General features: G+C 46.5%; 1 protein-coding gene across 1 annotated transcript in view; it reads left to right on the top strand.

Annotated features, from left to right (window-relative positions):
• The first annotated feature begins 11,063 nt into the window (after positions 1-11,063).
• The window catches only part of LOC141117637 (legumain-like), a 35,471-nt gene continuing 33,159 nt past the window's right edge, over positions 11,064-13,375 (top strand). The window contains exon 1 of the mRNA XM_073610586.1: positions 11,064-11,143. The gene's annotated coding sequence lies outside the window, so the exon portion shown is untranslated. The remainder of the gene's footprint in view (positions 11,144-13,375) is intronic.

Here is a 13,375-nt window from a genome sequence, read left to right as displayed (position 1 = left end):
AATTGCAATACCTATAATTTAATAGTTAATAACTAACTAATAATAATAATAATAATAATAATAACTATTACTATTTCAGATTTTCAAATTATTATTATTATTATTATTATTATTAGTTAGTTATTATTTCAGATTTTCGGACTTTCGCTCTTTCAAATTTTCGAATTTCAGATTTTCGAATTTTCAAATTTTTGGATTTCTGAATTTCCAAATTTTCAAATTTCCGATCATAACAAATGACCTGCACATGTCTAGAACACACAATGTGGGGTTTGTATCCTTTGTGAATATTGAAGAATGGATGGAAATGAGTTTTTGTGCCCGGAGTTCAGCTTTAAGATTGCCCATGAATACAGAGACCTCATTCCCCTGTAGAGGTGGTCGGTGTCTGCTGGGTTTGGTGGTGATTTTTCTCTGGAGATGGTCAGCGATGTCTTGGTGGAGTCACATGTTACAGTTCAGACACTTTTTGGTGACTTTATCAGCTGATAAGAAATGTTCATACATCAGCGATTCTACAAGTGCAGAGGTTGCTACATTTCCCTCCCCCACCAACAACAGTTGGTGACACAAATACGTGTGACACTTACATACCTCCCAACTTTTTGAGATGGGAATGAGGGACACCTATCAGCAAAAGTATGCAGATATAGGACACACCCCTTGCCACTCCCCATTAAAGGAGAATTGTACAAAAAAACAAAACAAGATTGGTTAAACCCACATGTGCTTTTTTTTACCACTACAATTCCTTTATATTGGCTTTTGGAATTTACAAATGTAGCAATTTAGAAATCAGATGAAAGGTTTAGCGCTAGAAAACACTTTTTGATACTTAACCACTTAAGGACCGAGCCTCTTTTTGAGATTTGTTGTTTACAAGTTAAAAATAGTTTTTTTTTTTGCTATAAAATTACTTAGAACCCCCAAACATTATACATTTTTTTTCTAACACCCTAGAGAATAAAATGGCGGTCGTTGCAATACTTTTTGTCACACCGTATTTGCGCCACGGTCGTAGAAGCTCACTTTTTTTGGAAAAAATACACTTTTTTTAATTAAAAAATAAGACAACACTAAAGTTAGCCCATTTTTTTTTTATATTGTGAAAGATAATGTTACGCTGAGTAAATTGATACCCAACATGTCATGCTTCAAAATTGCGCCCGCTCGTGGAATGGTGACAAAATTTTACCCTTAAAAATCTCCATAGGTGACGTTTAAAAAAATTCTACAGGTTGCATGTTTTGAGTTACAGAGGAGGTCTAGGGCTAGAATTATTGCTCTTGCTCTACCGATTGCGGCGATACCTCACATGTGTGGTTTGAACACCGTTTTTATATGTGGGCGCTACTCACGTATGCGTTCGCTTTTGCACGTGAGCTCGGCGGGATGGGGCGCGTTTAAAAATGTAAGATTTTTTTTTCTTTTTTATTTTACCTTTTATTTTTTATTTTTACACTGTTCTTTTTAAAAAAAAAAAATTGTGTCACTTTTATTCCTATTACAAGGAATGTAAACATCCCTTGTAATAGAAAAAAGCATGACAGGACCTCTTAAATATGAGATCAGGTGGTCAAAAAGACATCAGATCTCATATTTACACTAAAATGCAATAAAAAAAAAATAAAATAAAATAAAAGTGTCATTTAAAATGTTTTTTTTTTTTTAAATGGTCCTTTAAGAGCTATGGGCGAAAGTGACGTTTTGATGTCGCTTCCGCCCTGCAATGATATGGAGACGGGTGGGGGGGCCATCTTTCCCCCTCACTCGTCTCCATGCCAAGGAAGGAGCAACATCCGATCGCCTCCGCCTCTACCGACGGCCCCGGTATGCGGCGGAGGGGGCCCCTCTCCCGCCACCAATAAAAGTGATTCCGCAGCGAATACACCGCAGAGACCACTTTTATCTGAAAGCGGACCGCCGGCCGAAGAAGAGGATACCGGGGTTATGGCAGCTAGCTGCTGCAATAACAACGATATTCCCCTTCAAAGTAAGGACGTATATCGATGTGCGGCGCCCCGTAAGTGGCTAAAAAGTGCATTTTATATACATCTATATGGATCAGACCAAAATGAGGGACAAATGAGGAGGAATGAGGGACAGAGGGACATTGCTCCAAATCAGGGACAGTCCCTCGAAACCCGGGACAGTTGGGAGCTATGCACTTAAGGTTCAGTTCACATTGGAGAGATCTGACAGCTCAAATCGCATTGACAAGTCGCATTCTATTGCCAGCAATCGCACTGTTCAAATCGGTGTGACGCCGGCTTTGCAGTGCCGCATCGATTAGAAAAAGCAGTACATGCGCTACTTTTCAGGTGCGACTTGCCTAGACATCCGCGCATGAAGCCGCATCAGATGTCTTGAAAGTCGCTTCCAAAGGCGCACGATCTCAAAGCCTCAGTCAATGTGAACGAGGGGCTTAACTGCTTGCCGACCGCCCGCCACAGATCTACTGCGACAAGGTGGCACGGCTGCGCGACTCAACGCACCTGTACGTCGTTTCGTGCACTAGCCCCGTGTGGGGCACGCACTCATTGGCCAGAGGCGGTAGCAAATCAGACGCAATGTCCGTCGGCCACCCGCGGTCCTTTCCCACAGAGGCAGAACGGGGATCCGCCGATGTAAACAAGGCAGATCGCCGTTCTGACAGGGAGGACATAGAGATCTTGTGTTCCTGCTAAGCAGTAACAATGATCTCTGTGTTGTCCCAGTCAGCCCATCCCCCACACAGTTAGAAAACACTCCCAGGAAACACACTCAACCCTTTCATCGCCCCCTGATGTTAAAGTGATTGTAAATCTAATTTTTTTTTTTAAATAACAAACATATTATACTTACCTCCACTGTGCAGCTCGTTTTGCACAGAGTGGCCCCGAACCTCCTCTTCTGGGGTCCCCCGGTGGATCTCACAGCTCCTCCCCGCATCAGATAGCCCCCTAGGTGAGTAGTGCTTCCCCCGAGGGGGTTACCTTGCGGGCGCGCTCCCGAGTCCAGCCTTCGCCGTCCATAGAGGCCCCCCGACACCTGTGTCATTGGTATGGATGGATGAAGAGATCTGGACAGCCGCACACCGGAATAAATTGTGTTCATCTTTATTTGTGAAACAGGATCATGGGGTACACAGGGCACCACTGTGGGTGGTACAGAGCAACAGCTGACGCGTTTCACACTTACATTAAGTGCTTACTCCTAACTCAAGCTATGAGTAAGCACTTAATGTAAGTGTGAAACGCGTCAGCATACCTGCACTAGCAATTGCCAGCACCGGGGGCTCTCTCTTTTTTCTGGAGGTGGAGGACATACACACTCTGGTTTGGATCGTCCTGAGCGGTGGTAAATATATCTGCTCGCGTCATTGGGTTTGATTGACACCAGCGGGAGCCAATGGCTGCGCTGCTATCAATCTATCCAATCAAGAGCAGAGAACCCCGGGCAGAGAGACAGCGTGTCCCCGCCGGGTCAAGTTTGAGGGTTCAGGTAAGTAAAACGGGTGGGGGGGGGCGGTCACTGCCGGGTGTTTTTTCACCTTAATTCATAGGATGCATTAGGGCAGGCATGTCCAAAGTCCGGCCCGCGTTTCCCAGTTTCAAACAGCCCAACTGGTAATTTGGATATATATATTTTTTGTGGCCCCCAACAAATCCCTGAGTGCCACATAAGATGTATACCTGTATTTATCGACGACTCGGAGGGGGCGGGACGAGTGCCGACAGATTAAATACAGGAGAATCTCCTGTTTGCTCGGCGGCCTCTAATAGGAAGTCCCGCCTCCTGGGCTGGCATTGGATGGCTCTTCTGTCTATCATAGGAGGAGGGACTTTGAATTAAAGAGGCCGTCAAGTAAACAGGAGATTCTCCTTTATGTAATCTGCCTGTGCTCATCCCGCCCCCCTCCCTGTCCACACAGGCTGCAGATGGGCATGGATCAGGCTGCACTGATGGCAATGGTGAGGCTGCATTTATGTCAATGGTGAGGCTGCATTCATGGCACTGGTGAGGCCGCATTCATGGCAGTGGTGAGGCGACATTCAAGGCACTTGTGAGGCTGCATTTATGTCAAAGGTGAGGCTGCATTTATGTCAATGGTGAGGCTGCATTCATGGCACTGGTGAGGCTGCGTTCATGGCAATGGTGAGGCGACATTCAAGGCACTTGTGAGGTTGCGTTTATGTCAATGGTGAGGCTGCATTCAGAGGTTACATTCATGGCACTGGTGAGGCTGCATTCATGGCACTGATGAGGCTGCATTCATGGCATTGATGAGGCTGCATTTATGTCAATGGTGAGGCTACATTTATGGCACTGGTGAGGCCACATTCATGGCACTGGTGAGGCTGCATTCATGGCACTGGTGAGGCTGCATTTATGTCAAAGGTGAGGTTGCATTTATGTCAATAGTGAGGCTGCATTCATGGCACTGGTGAGGCTGCATTCATGGCACTGGTGAGGCTACATTCATGGCACTGGTGAAGCTACATTCAAGGCACTTGTGAGGCTGCATTTATGTCAATGTAGAGGCTGCATTTATGTCAATGGTGAGGCTGCGTTCATGGCACTGGTGAGTTTGCATTCATGGCACTGGTGAGGCTGCATTCATGGCACTGGTGAGGCTGCATTCATGGCACTGGTGAGGCTGCATTCATGGCAATGGTGAGGCTGCATTCATGGTAATGGTGAAGCTACATTCAAGGCACTTGTGAGGCTGCACTTATGTCAATGGTGAGGCTGCATTTATCTCAATGGTGAGGCTGCATTCATGGCACTGGTGATGCTGAATTCATGGCACTGGTGAGGCTGCATTCATGGCACTGGTGAGGCTGCATTCATGGCACTGGTGAGGCTGCATTCATGGCACTGGTGAGGCTGCATTCATGGCACTGGTGAGGCTGCATTTATGTCAATGGTGAGGCTGCATTCATGGCAATGGTGAGGCTGCATTCATGGCAATGGTGAGGCTGCATTCATGGGAATGGTGAGGCTGCATTCATGGGAATGGTGAGGCTGCATTCATGGCACTGGTGAGGCCGCATTCATGGCACTGGTGAGGCCGCATTCATGGCACTGGTGAGGCTGCATTCATGGCACTGGTGAAGCTACATTCAAGGCACTGGTGAGGCTGCATTTATGTCAGTGGTGAGGCTGCAGATGGGCACTGATTAGGTTGCATTGATGGCCACTGACCATTTATTTTGCTTCACAGTACTTTATTTAAAATTTTAGTTTTTTCCTGAAACTTCCCTCTTAAAGTGAAGGTTTGTGTTATATGCCAATAAATACGGTATATCCAAATAACACGCCGGAGCTCATCTTTTGTCCTGAGCAGCGCTCGGGGATTCGTTGGGGGCCACAAAAGATATATATATATCCAAATAACACGCCCGGCTCATCTCTTCACCACACACAGCCACATAGACAGGAGGATTCTCGTTTGGCTGTGTATTTATTGCTCAGACAAACACACTTAGACCAAATTTTAATGGTTCAAAGAATGTCAGGAAGAATGGTCGGCCCTCACGCACGTTCACTTCAGCAAACCTGGACCTCTTTGAAAAAAGTTTGGACACCCCTGCATTAAGTTGAAAAAACATGAAGGTTTACAACCCCTTTAACCCCTTCCCTGCCAGTGTCATCAGTACAGTGACAGTGCATATTTTTAGCACTGATCACTGTAATAATGTCACTGGTTCCCAAAAAAACGTCAGTTAGGTGTATGATTTATCCGCCGCAATGTCGCACTCCCACAAAAAAAAAAAATCGCTGATCGCCACCATTACTAGTAAAAAAATATAATTGATACAAAATTTCATAAAAATAGTTTGTAGATGCTATAACTTGTATAACTTTTGCGCAAATCAATCAGTATACGCTTATTGGGATTTTTTTTTTTACCAAAATTATGTAGCAGAATAAATATTGGCCTAAATTGATGAAGAAATTTGATTTTTTTGCAGTTTTTTATTTATAGTGTTTTATAGCAGAGAGTAAAAAATAGTGTTTGGGGTTTTTTTTACAAAATTGTCGCTCTTTTTTTGTTTATAGCGCAACAAATAAAAACAGCAGAAGTGATCAAATACCACCAAAAGAAGCTCTATCTGTAGGAAAAAAGGACGCCAATTTTGTTTGGGTGTAGCGTCGCACAACCGCGCAATTGTCAGTTAAAGCAACGCAGTGCCGAATCGCAAAAAATGGCCTGGTCGGGAAAGGGTATAAAATGTCCTAATGTGGTTAAAGGTGGTCAGGACTATTTTGGAGCTTTTCATCAGATTTGAAAATGCTGACAGAGACTCTGAGGTGTCAGAGAAGGTGAAGTGTACACAGTACAGCTGTCCTTTAATTATCCCCCTCCCCCACTCCTCTGAGCGCAGCCTGCTGTGAAATCACCCCCTCCCCCCCTCTGCCAGGCAATAGTCAGTGAGGCCCCACCTTGTTCTGTCCATCCTTTCTTCTAGAAGTCCTCACAGGTCCTCCTCTTACACCCCATTCACACTTGTCATGCGACTTTGAAAATCAGAGTCACATGACAAGACGTACCCCATGTTTTCCAATGATAACCATTTAGGTGCGACTTTCATGCAGCTTTTGAGGCTGAACATTGAAGTCTATGTGCCTCAAGTTGCTTGAAAGTCAAACCAAAGTAGTGGATGAACGACTGACTGTAAGGCTCTGTTTCCGCTACTGCAACCCCAAAGTTGCGCGATTTAGGCTCGGTTTCCACTAGTGCGACTTTTCATGTGAAGAGTCGCATGACAAGTCGTACCCCTATGATTTCCAATGAGTACCGTTCATATCTGTGCGACTTCAAGACGCAGCGACTTCAAAGTAGTCCCCGCACTACTTTGGTCCCACTTTGATGCGACTTGAGGTCCATAGACCTCAAGAATACACAGGCGTTGCTTCAAGTCGCGGCAAAAAATTGCGGTAAAAAAATTGCGGTAAAAATCACGCGACTTTGGGGGCGCGGTAGTGGAAACATAGCCTTACAGTGCAACTCTGCAATGGCGATTTGTGATGCGATGTCATGCGACCGGTGAAAACCACATGAGAACAAGTCACACCGATGTCGGGACAAAGTAGTGCAAAAAACCTGATTTGGAGTCGCTGTGACTTGAGGCGCACCGATTAGAACGGGGACCATTGAAATACATGGGATTTTGACTTGTCATGCGACTTTTCACATGTGTCAAGTTGCACAACTCGCAGTAGTGGAAACAGAGCCTTAGGCTCTGTTTCCACTATTGCGTCCACAAAGTCGCGCGATTTTTGACCGCGACTTGAAGAAATGCCTGTGTATTCTTGAGGTCTATAGATCTCAAGTCGCATCAAAGTGGGACCAAAGTAGTGCAGGGACTACTGTGAAGTCGCACAGATATGAACGGTACTCATTGTAAATCATGGGGTACGACTTGTCATGCGACTTTTCAGTCCCAAATCGCATGAAAAGTCGCACTAGTGGAAACATAGCCTAAGTCAAACATATCTGATGGGTTTACTTCCTCTTTGTTTCCCTGCAAAGGTAAAGCATAGTAGCCCATTATGTGTCACTTAGAGTTGCCACCTCATCCCTTTAAACCCGAACAAATATTAATTACACGGGTCCTGTGGCTAATTGAATGCAGATAAGGCACTAATTGAGTTTAATTACCACCTTAATCAGGCACAGAACCTGTGTAATTATTATGTGTCCGGGTTTAAAGGGATGAGGTGGCAACCTTAGTTTACAACCACTTTAAGGCGTCAGCAGACCAAGACATTTTGGACAATTTCATGCTCCCAACTTTGTGGGAACAGTTTGGGGACGGCCCCTTCCTGTTCCAACATGACTGTGCACAAAGCAAGGTGAGTGAGTTTGGGGTCGAGGAACTTGACTGGCCTGCACAGAGTCCTGACCTCAACCCGATAGAACACATTTGGGATGAATTAGAGTGGAGACTGCGAGCCAGGCCTTCTCGTCCAACATCAGTGCCCGACCTCACAAATGCGCTTCTGAAAGAATGGTCAAACATGTTGGAACGGGAAGGGGCCATCCCCCAAACTGTTCCCACAAAGTTGGGAGCATGAAATGTCTTGGTATGCTGACGTCTTAAGAGTTCCCTTCACTAGAACTAAGGGGCCAAGCCCAACCCCTGAAAAACAACCCCCCCACCATAATCCCCCCTCCACCAAATGGTTTGGACCAGTGCACAAAGCAAGGTCCATAAAGACATGAATGAGCGAGTTTGGGGTGGAGGAACTTGACTGGCTTGCACAGAGTCCTGACTTCAACCCGATAGAACACCTTTTGGGATGAATTAGAGCGGAGACTGCGAGCCAGGCCTTCTCGTCCAACATCTGTGCCTGACCTCATGAATGCGCTTCTGGAACAACGGTCAAACATTTCCCTTAGACACACTCCTAAACCTTGTGGACGGCCTTCCCAGAAGAGTTGAAGCTGTTATAGCTGCAAATGGTGGGCCAACTCAATATTGAACCCTACGGACTAAGACTGGGATGCCATTAAAGTTCATGTGCGTGTGTGTGTAAAGGCAGGCGTCACAATACTTTTGGTAATATAGTGTATATGAAAACAGATGTCGTCATCCCTTTAGTATTTACACTCGGGGCCTCGAGGAATGTGCTGTGCCAATAAGTCTGAACTCCATTTATCTCCCCCGGCTGTATATTGCACAGGAATCCTTTATAGTACTATGTGTCCTTGGTTAAACTCTAGTGTAAAGTTCACCATACAATAATAAATATGAGATAAAGGGTAGTTGGGGTGAGTATGGGACAACATTGTCCATGGAGATTAGAAGGAAAAGCAACCCTTGTACTGTGCGCTCATTACATAGATATATAGTAGGTGAGGTCGAAAAAAGTCCATGAAGTCCAACCTATGTGTGATTATATGTCAGTATTACATTGTATATCCCTGTATGTTGCGGTCATTCAGGTGCTTATCTAATAGTTTCTTGAAACTATCAATGCCCCCCGCTGAGACCACCGCCTGTGGAAGGGAATTCCACATCCTTGCCGCTCTTACAGTAAAGAACCCTCTACGTAGTTTAAGGTTAAACCTCTTTTCTTCTAATTTTAATGAGTGGCCACGAGTCTTATTAAACTCCCTTCTGAGAAAAAGTTTTCTCCCTATTGTGGGGTCACCAGTACGGTATTTGTAAATTGAAATCATATCCCCTCTCAAGTGTCTCGTCTCCAGAGAGAATAAGTTCAGAGCTCACAACCTTTCCTCATAACTAAGATCCTCCAGACCCTTTATTAGCTTTGTTGCCCTCCTTTGTACTCGCTCCATTTCCAGTACATCCTTCCTGAGGACTGGTGCCCAGAACTGGACGGCATACTCCAGGTGGGGCCGGACCAGAGTCTTGTAGAGTGGGAGAATTATCGTTTTATCTCTGGAGTTGATCCCCTTTTTAATGCCAATATTCTGTTTGCTTTGTTAGGAGCAGCTTGGCATTACTGAGCCTCTCATCTACTAGGACCCCCAGGTCCTTTTCCATCCTAGATCCCCCCAGAGGTTCTCCCCCCCAGTGTATAGATTGCATTCATATTTTGACCACCCAAATGCATTACCCGGTGACATTGCCCCTTATGACGTCACTGCCCCAGCATACCCCGGGTGGTGATGTCATAAGGGGTGGGGTCACCGGGTGACATTACCCAGTGACCACGCCCCATGCCTTTATAAGTCGTTGCGCACCACGCACACGGCATTACAACGGGAGAGAGCTTTGTGTCAACATCGGAAGAAGAGAAGAGGGAAGAAGACAACGGAGAAGACCGGACCACCGCTAGCAACAGAGTAGGCAGAAGAGCAGAAGATAGTGGAGGAGCCCGGCAGAAGACACCGGTGAGCGGGAGAAGAACGAAGAGAGAGCGGAGAAGAGGCTGGAGAGTTTTTTTTATTGACACTTTTTTCCCTCCAGGTGAATGGGTAGGGGTACGATGTACCCCATACTCATTCACATAGGGTGGGGGCCGGGATCTGGGGCCCCCTTTGCTCCCGGATTCCGTTGAGCCCCCTGCCCGCAAACCCCGAAAACCAACGGCCAGGGATGTCGGGAAGAGGCCCTTGTCCTCATCAACATGGGGACAAGGTGCTTTGGGGTGGGGGGGCCGCAGGGTGCCCCCCGCCCCAAAGCACCCACCCCCTATGTTGAGGGTATGCGGCCTGGTACGGTTCAGGAGGGGGGCCTCGCTCGTCCCCATCCCTTTTCCTGACCGGACGGGCTGCGTGCTCAGATAAGGGTCTGGTATGGATTTTTGGGGGACCTCCATGCCGTTTTTTTTTCGGCATAGGGGGTTCCCCTTAAAATCCATACCAGACCCAAGGGCCTGGTATGCTCTTGGAGGGGGAACTCATGCTGGTTTTTTTATTTAAAATTTGGTGTGGCGTTCCCCCTCAAGATCATCAGAGCACAAGTCGCATGCCAAAGTCGGATCATGCAAGACGGCGATCCGACTTCAATGATAGTCAATGGGCTGAAGTAGGATCAAAGTCGGGTCAAAGTAGTACAGGGAGCATTTTCAAAGTCAGACCGACTTGTGTTGGACCAGTTAGGACGGCTCCCATAGGGAAACATTAATTTTCACACATCATGCAACATGACCTCCCAATGTCGGAGCGTTTGTCGTACCGGTGTGAACCCGGCCTGAGGGCAGGGACTGATGAATATATAATATAAGGAAAGTGCTGCATAAATTGATTGCGCTATATAAGTTCCTGAAATAAATAAAATGTGTGCGAAAAATAAAATAAAGGATTAAAAAAAGATGAGGGGTTAAAGTTTAATTCCAGCCCAAAGTTTATTTGAGTTCTGGATGGAGTGGGGTAGGTTAGATCCACCGCCAGGTGGTTGTTGCTGGGCAGATTTCCTCCTATAGGCACACATTCATAAATTACCATAATGGATACAAAGGACACCATATAGTCTGCGCCGGGGCGTTGAAGTTCTTGGATGTTGCAATCACCGGCCAATGTGACCAGTCATGTGCAGGCTCCGGCGCTGGTGATTGGTGGGTGAAGCTGTTGACCAGTGGTGACCCCGCCCCCATTTTTGTGTTTATAGCTGGGAGGAAGGATACAGAGTCACAATCTGCGGACTCATCGTTGTGACAACACTCAGATTGCAGAGGAGAGCAGGTAAGTGATCAGGAGGTCGGCCAGTGTGGGGGGTATAGATCTCCTTTGTATAGCACTTTGAGAAGATACCTCTAAAGCTGTTCTATAAAAGAAAGTTTATTATTAGATTCGATTATTTCTAGATTGTAAACTAACGAGCCGAGCCCTCCTGTATTGGTTTGTATTGTAAGTGTAATGTCTGTCCTCATGTTGTAAAGCGTTGTGTAAACTGTTGGCGACATATAAATCCTGTATTATTATAATAATAATATTATAGATGTACCCTGCTGGAGACAGTGTGGGGGAGGGGGGACCACTTGGGAATAAAGAGATCTGTGTGTGTTGGGGGAGGGGTTCAGTAGAGGGAGAGATCAGACAATGGAGGGATCTGACTAATGCCGGCCATACATGAGTCGAATTCCGAATGGATTTTCTTTTGGAAATCAGATATTTTATGATCTGATGATACCACCATTCTTTTCGAAATTCAACCAAACAAGCCTTCGATTTCTCCTCATGTTGTTACAGAAAATAATTTTCGTGGCCGGGAATCTTCTTCTCCTTCCAGGTCACAGCTCATGCAAAGGAGAGATATGACGATATGGGGGAGGTCATCAGATGTAGAGATCTGACGATATGGGGGGATGTCATCAGATGTAGAGATCTGACGATATGGGGGGATGTCATCAGATGTAGAGATCTGACGATATGGGGGGAGGTCATCAGATGTAGAGATCTGACGATATGGGGGAGGTCATCAGATGTAGAGATCTGACGATATGGGGGGAGGTCATCAGATGTAGAGATCTGACGATATGGGGGGAGGTCATCAGATGTAGAGATCTGACGATATGGGGGGAGGTCATCAGATGTAGAGATCTGACGATATGGGGGAGGTCATCAGATGTAGAGATCTGACGATATGGGGGAGGTCATTAGATGGAGAAACCTGACGATATGGGGGAGGTCATCAGATGTAGAGATCTGACGATATGGGGGAGGTCATCAGATGTAGAGATCTGACGATATGGGGGAGGTCATTAGATGGAGAAACCTGACGATATGGGGGAGGTCATCAGATGTAGAGATCTGACGATATGGGGGGAGGTCATCAGATGTAGAGATCTGACGATATGGGGGGAGGTCATCAGATGTAGAGATCTGACGATATGGGGGAGGTCATCAGATGTAGAGATCTGACGATATGGGGGAGGTCATTAGATGGAGAAACCTGACGATATGGGGGAGGTCATCAGATGTAGAGACCTGACCATATGGGGGATGTCATCAGATGTAGAGATCAGACGATATGGGGGAGGTCATCAGACGGAGAGACCTGACGATATGGGGGAGGTCATCAGACGGAGAGACCTGACGATATGGGGGAGGTCATCAGACGGAGAGACCTGACGATATGGGGGAGGTCATCAGACGGAGAGACCTGACGATATGGGGGAGGTCATCAGACGGAGAGATCTGACGATATGGGGGAGGTCATCAGATGGAGAGATCTGACGATATGGGGGAGGTCATCAGACGGAGAGACCTGACGATATGGGGGAGGTCATCAGACGGAGAGACCTGACGATATGGGGGAGGTCATCAGACGGAGAGACCTGACGATATGGGGGAGGTCATCAGACGGAGAGACCTGACGATATGGGGGAGGTCATCAGACGGAGAGACCTGACGATATGGGGGAGGTCATCAGACGGAGAGACCTGACGATATGGGGGAGGTCATCAGACGGAGAGACCTGACGATATGGGGGAGGTCATCAGACGGAGAGACCTGATGATATGGGGGAGGTCATCAGACGGAGAGACCTGACGATATGGGGGAGGTCATCAGACGGAGAGACCTGACGATATGGGGGGACAGATTGACTGACGGATCTGACAGTGGGGGGAGATCGGCAGATGGGGAGATCTGATGATGGGGGGGGGGCAGGGAGGTCAGCCAGGACTGCAGTGTGGGGGATATAGATCTCCTTTGTATAGCACTTTGAAAAGCTACCTCTAAATAAAGATTATTGTTATTGTTGTTATTATTATTATTATTATTATAGAAGTACTTTGCTGGGGGCAGTGTGGGGGAGGGGGCTACTGGGGAATAAAGAGATTTGTGGGGGGATCAGGCAATGGAGTGATCTGACTAATGCCCGGTACACACGACGAGATTAACGGACAAATGATTGTCCCCTTTTTTTTTTTTTTTTTTTTGAATTCTAATCTCAGATCGAATCTGATGAGT

The sequence above is a fragment of the Aquarana catesbeiana genome, linkage group LG13 (assembly GCF_042186555.1).
Source record: "Aquarana catesbeiana isolate 2022-GZ linkage group LG13, ASM4218655v1, whole genome shotgun sequence".
Lineage (NCBI taxonomy): Eukaryota > Metazoa > Chordata > Amphibia > Anura > Ranidae > Aquarana > Aquarana catesbeiana.
Note: the sequence above shows the minus strand (reverse complement) of the source record. Positions and strands in the feature narration are given on the sequence as shown.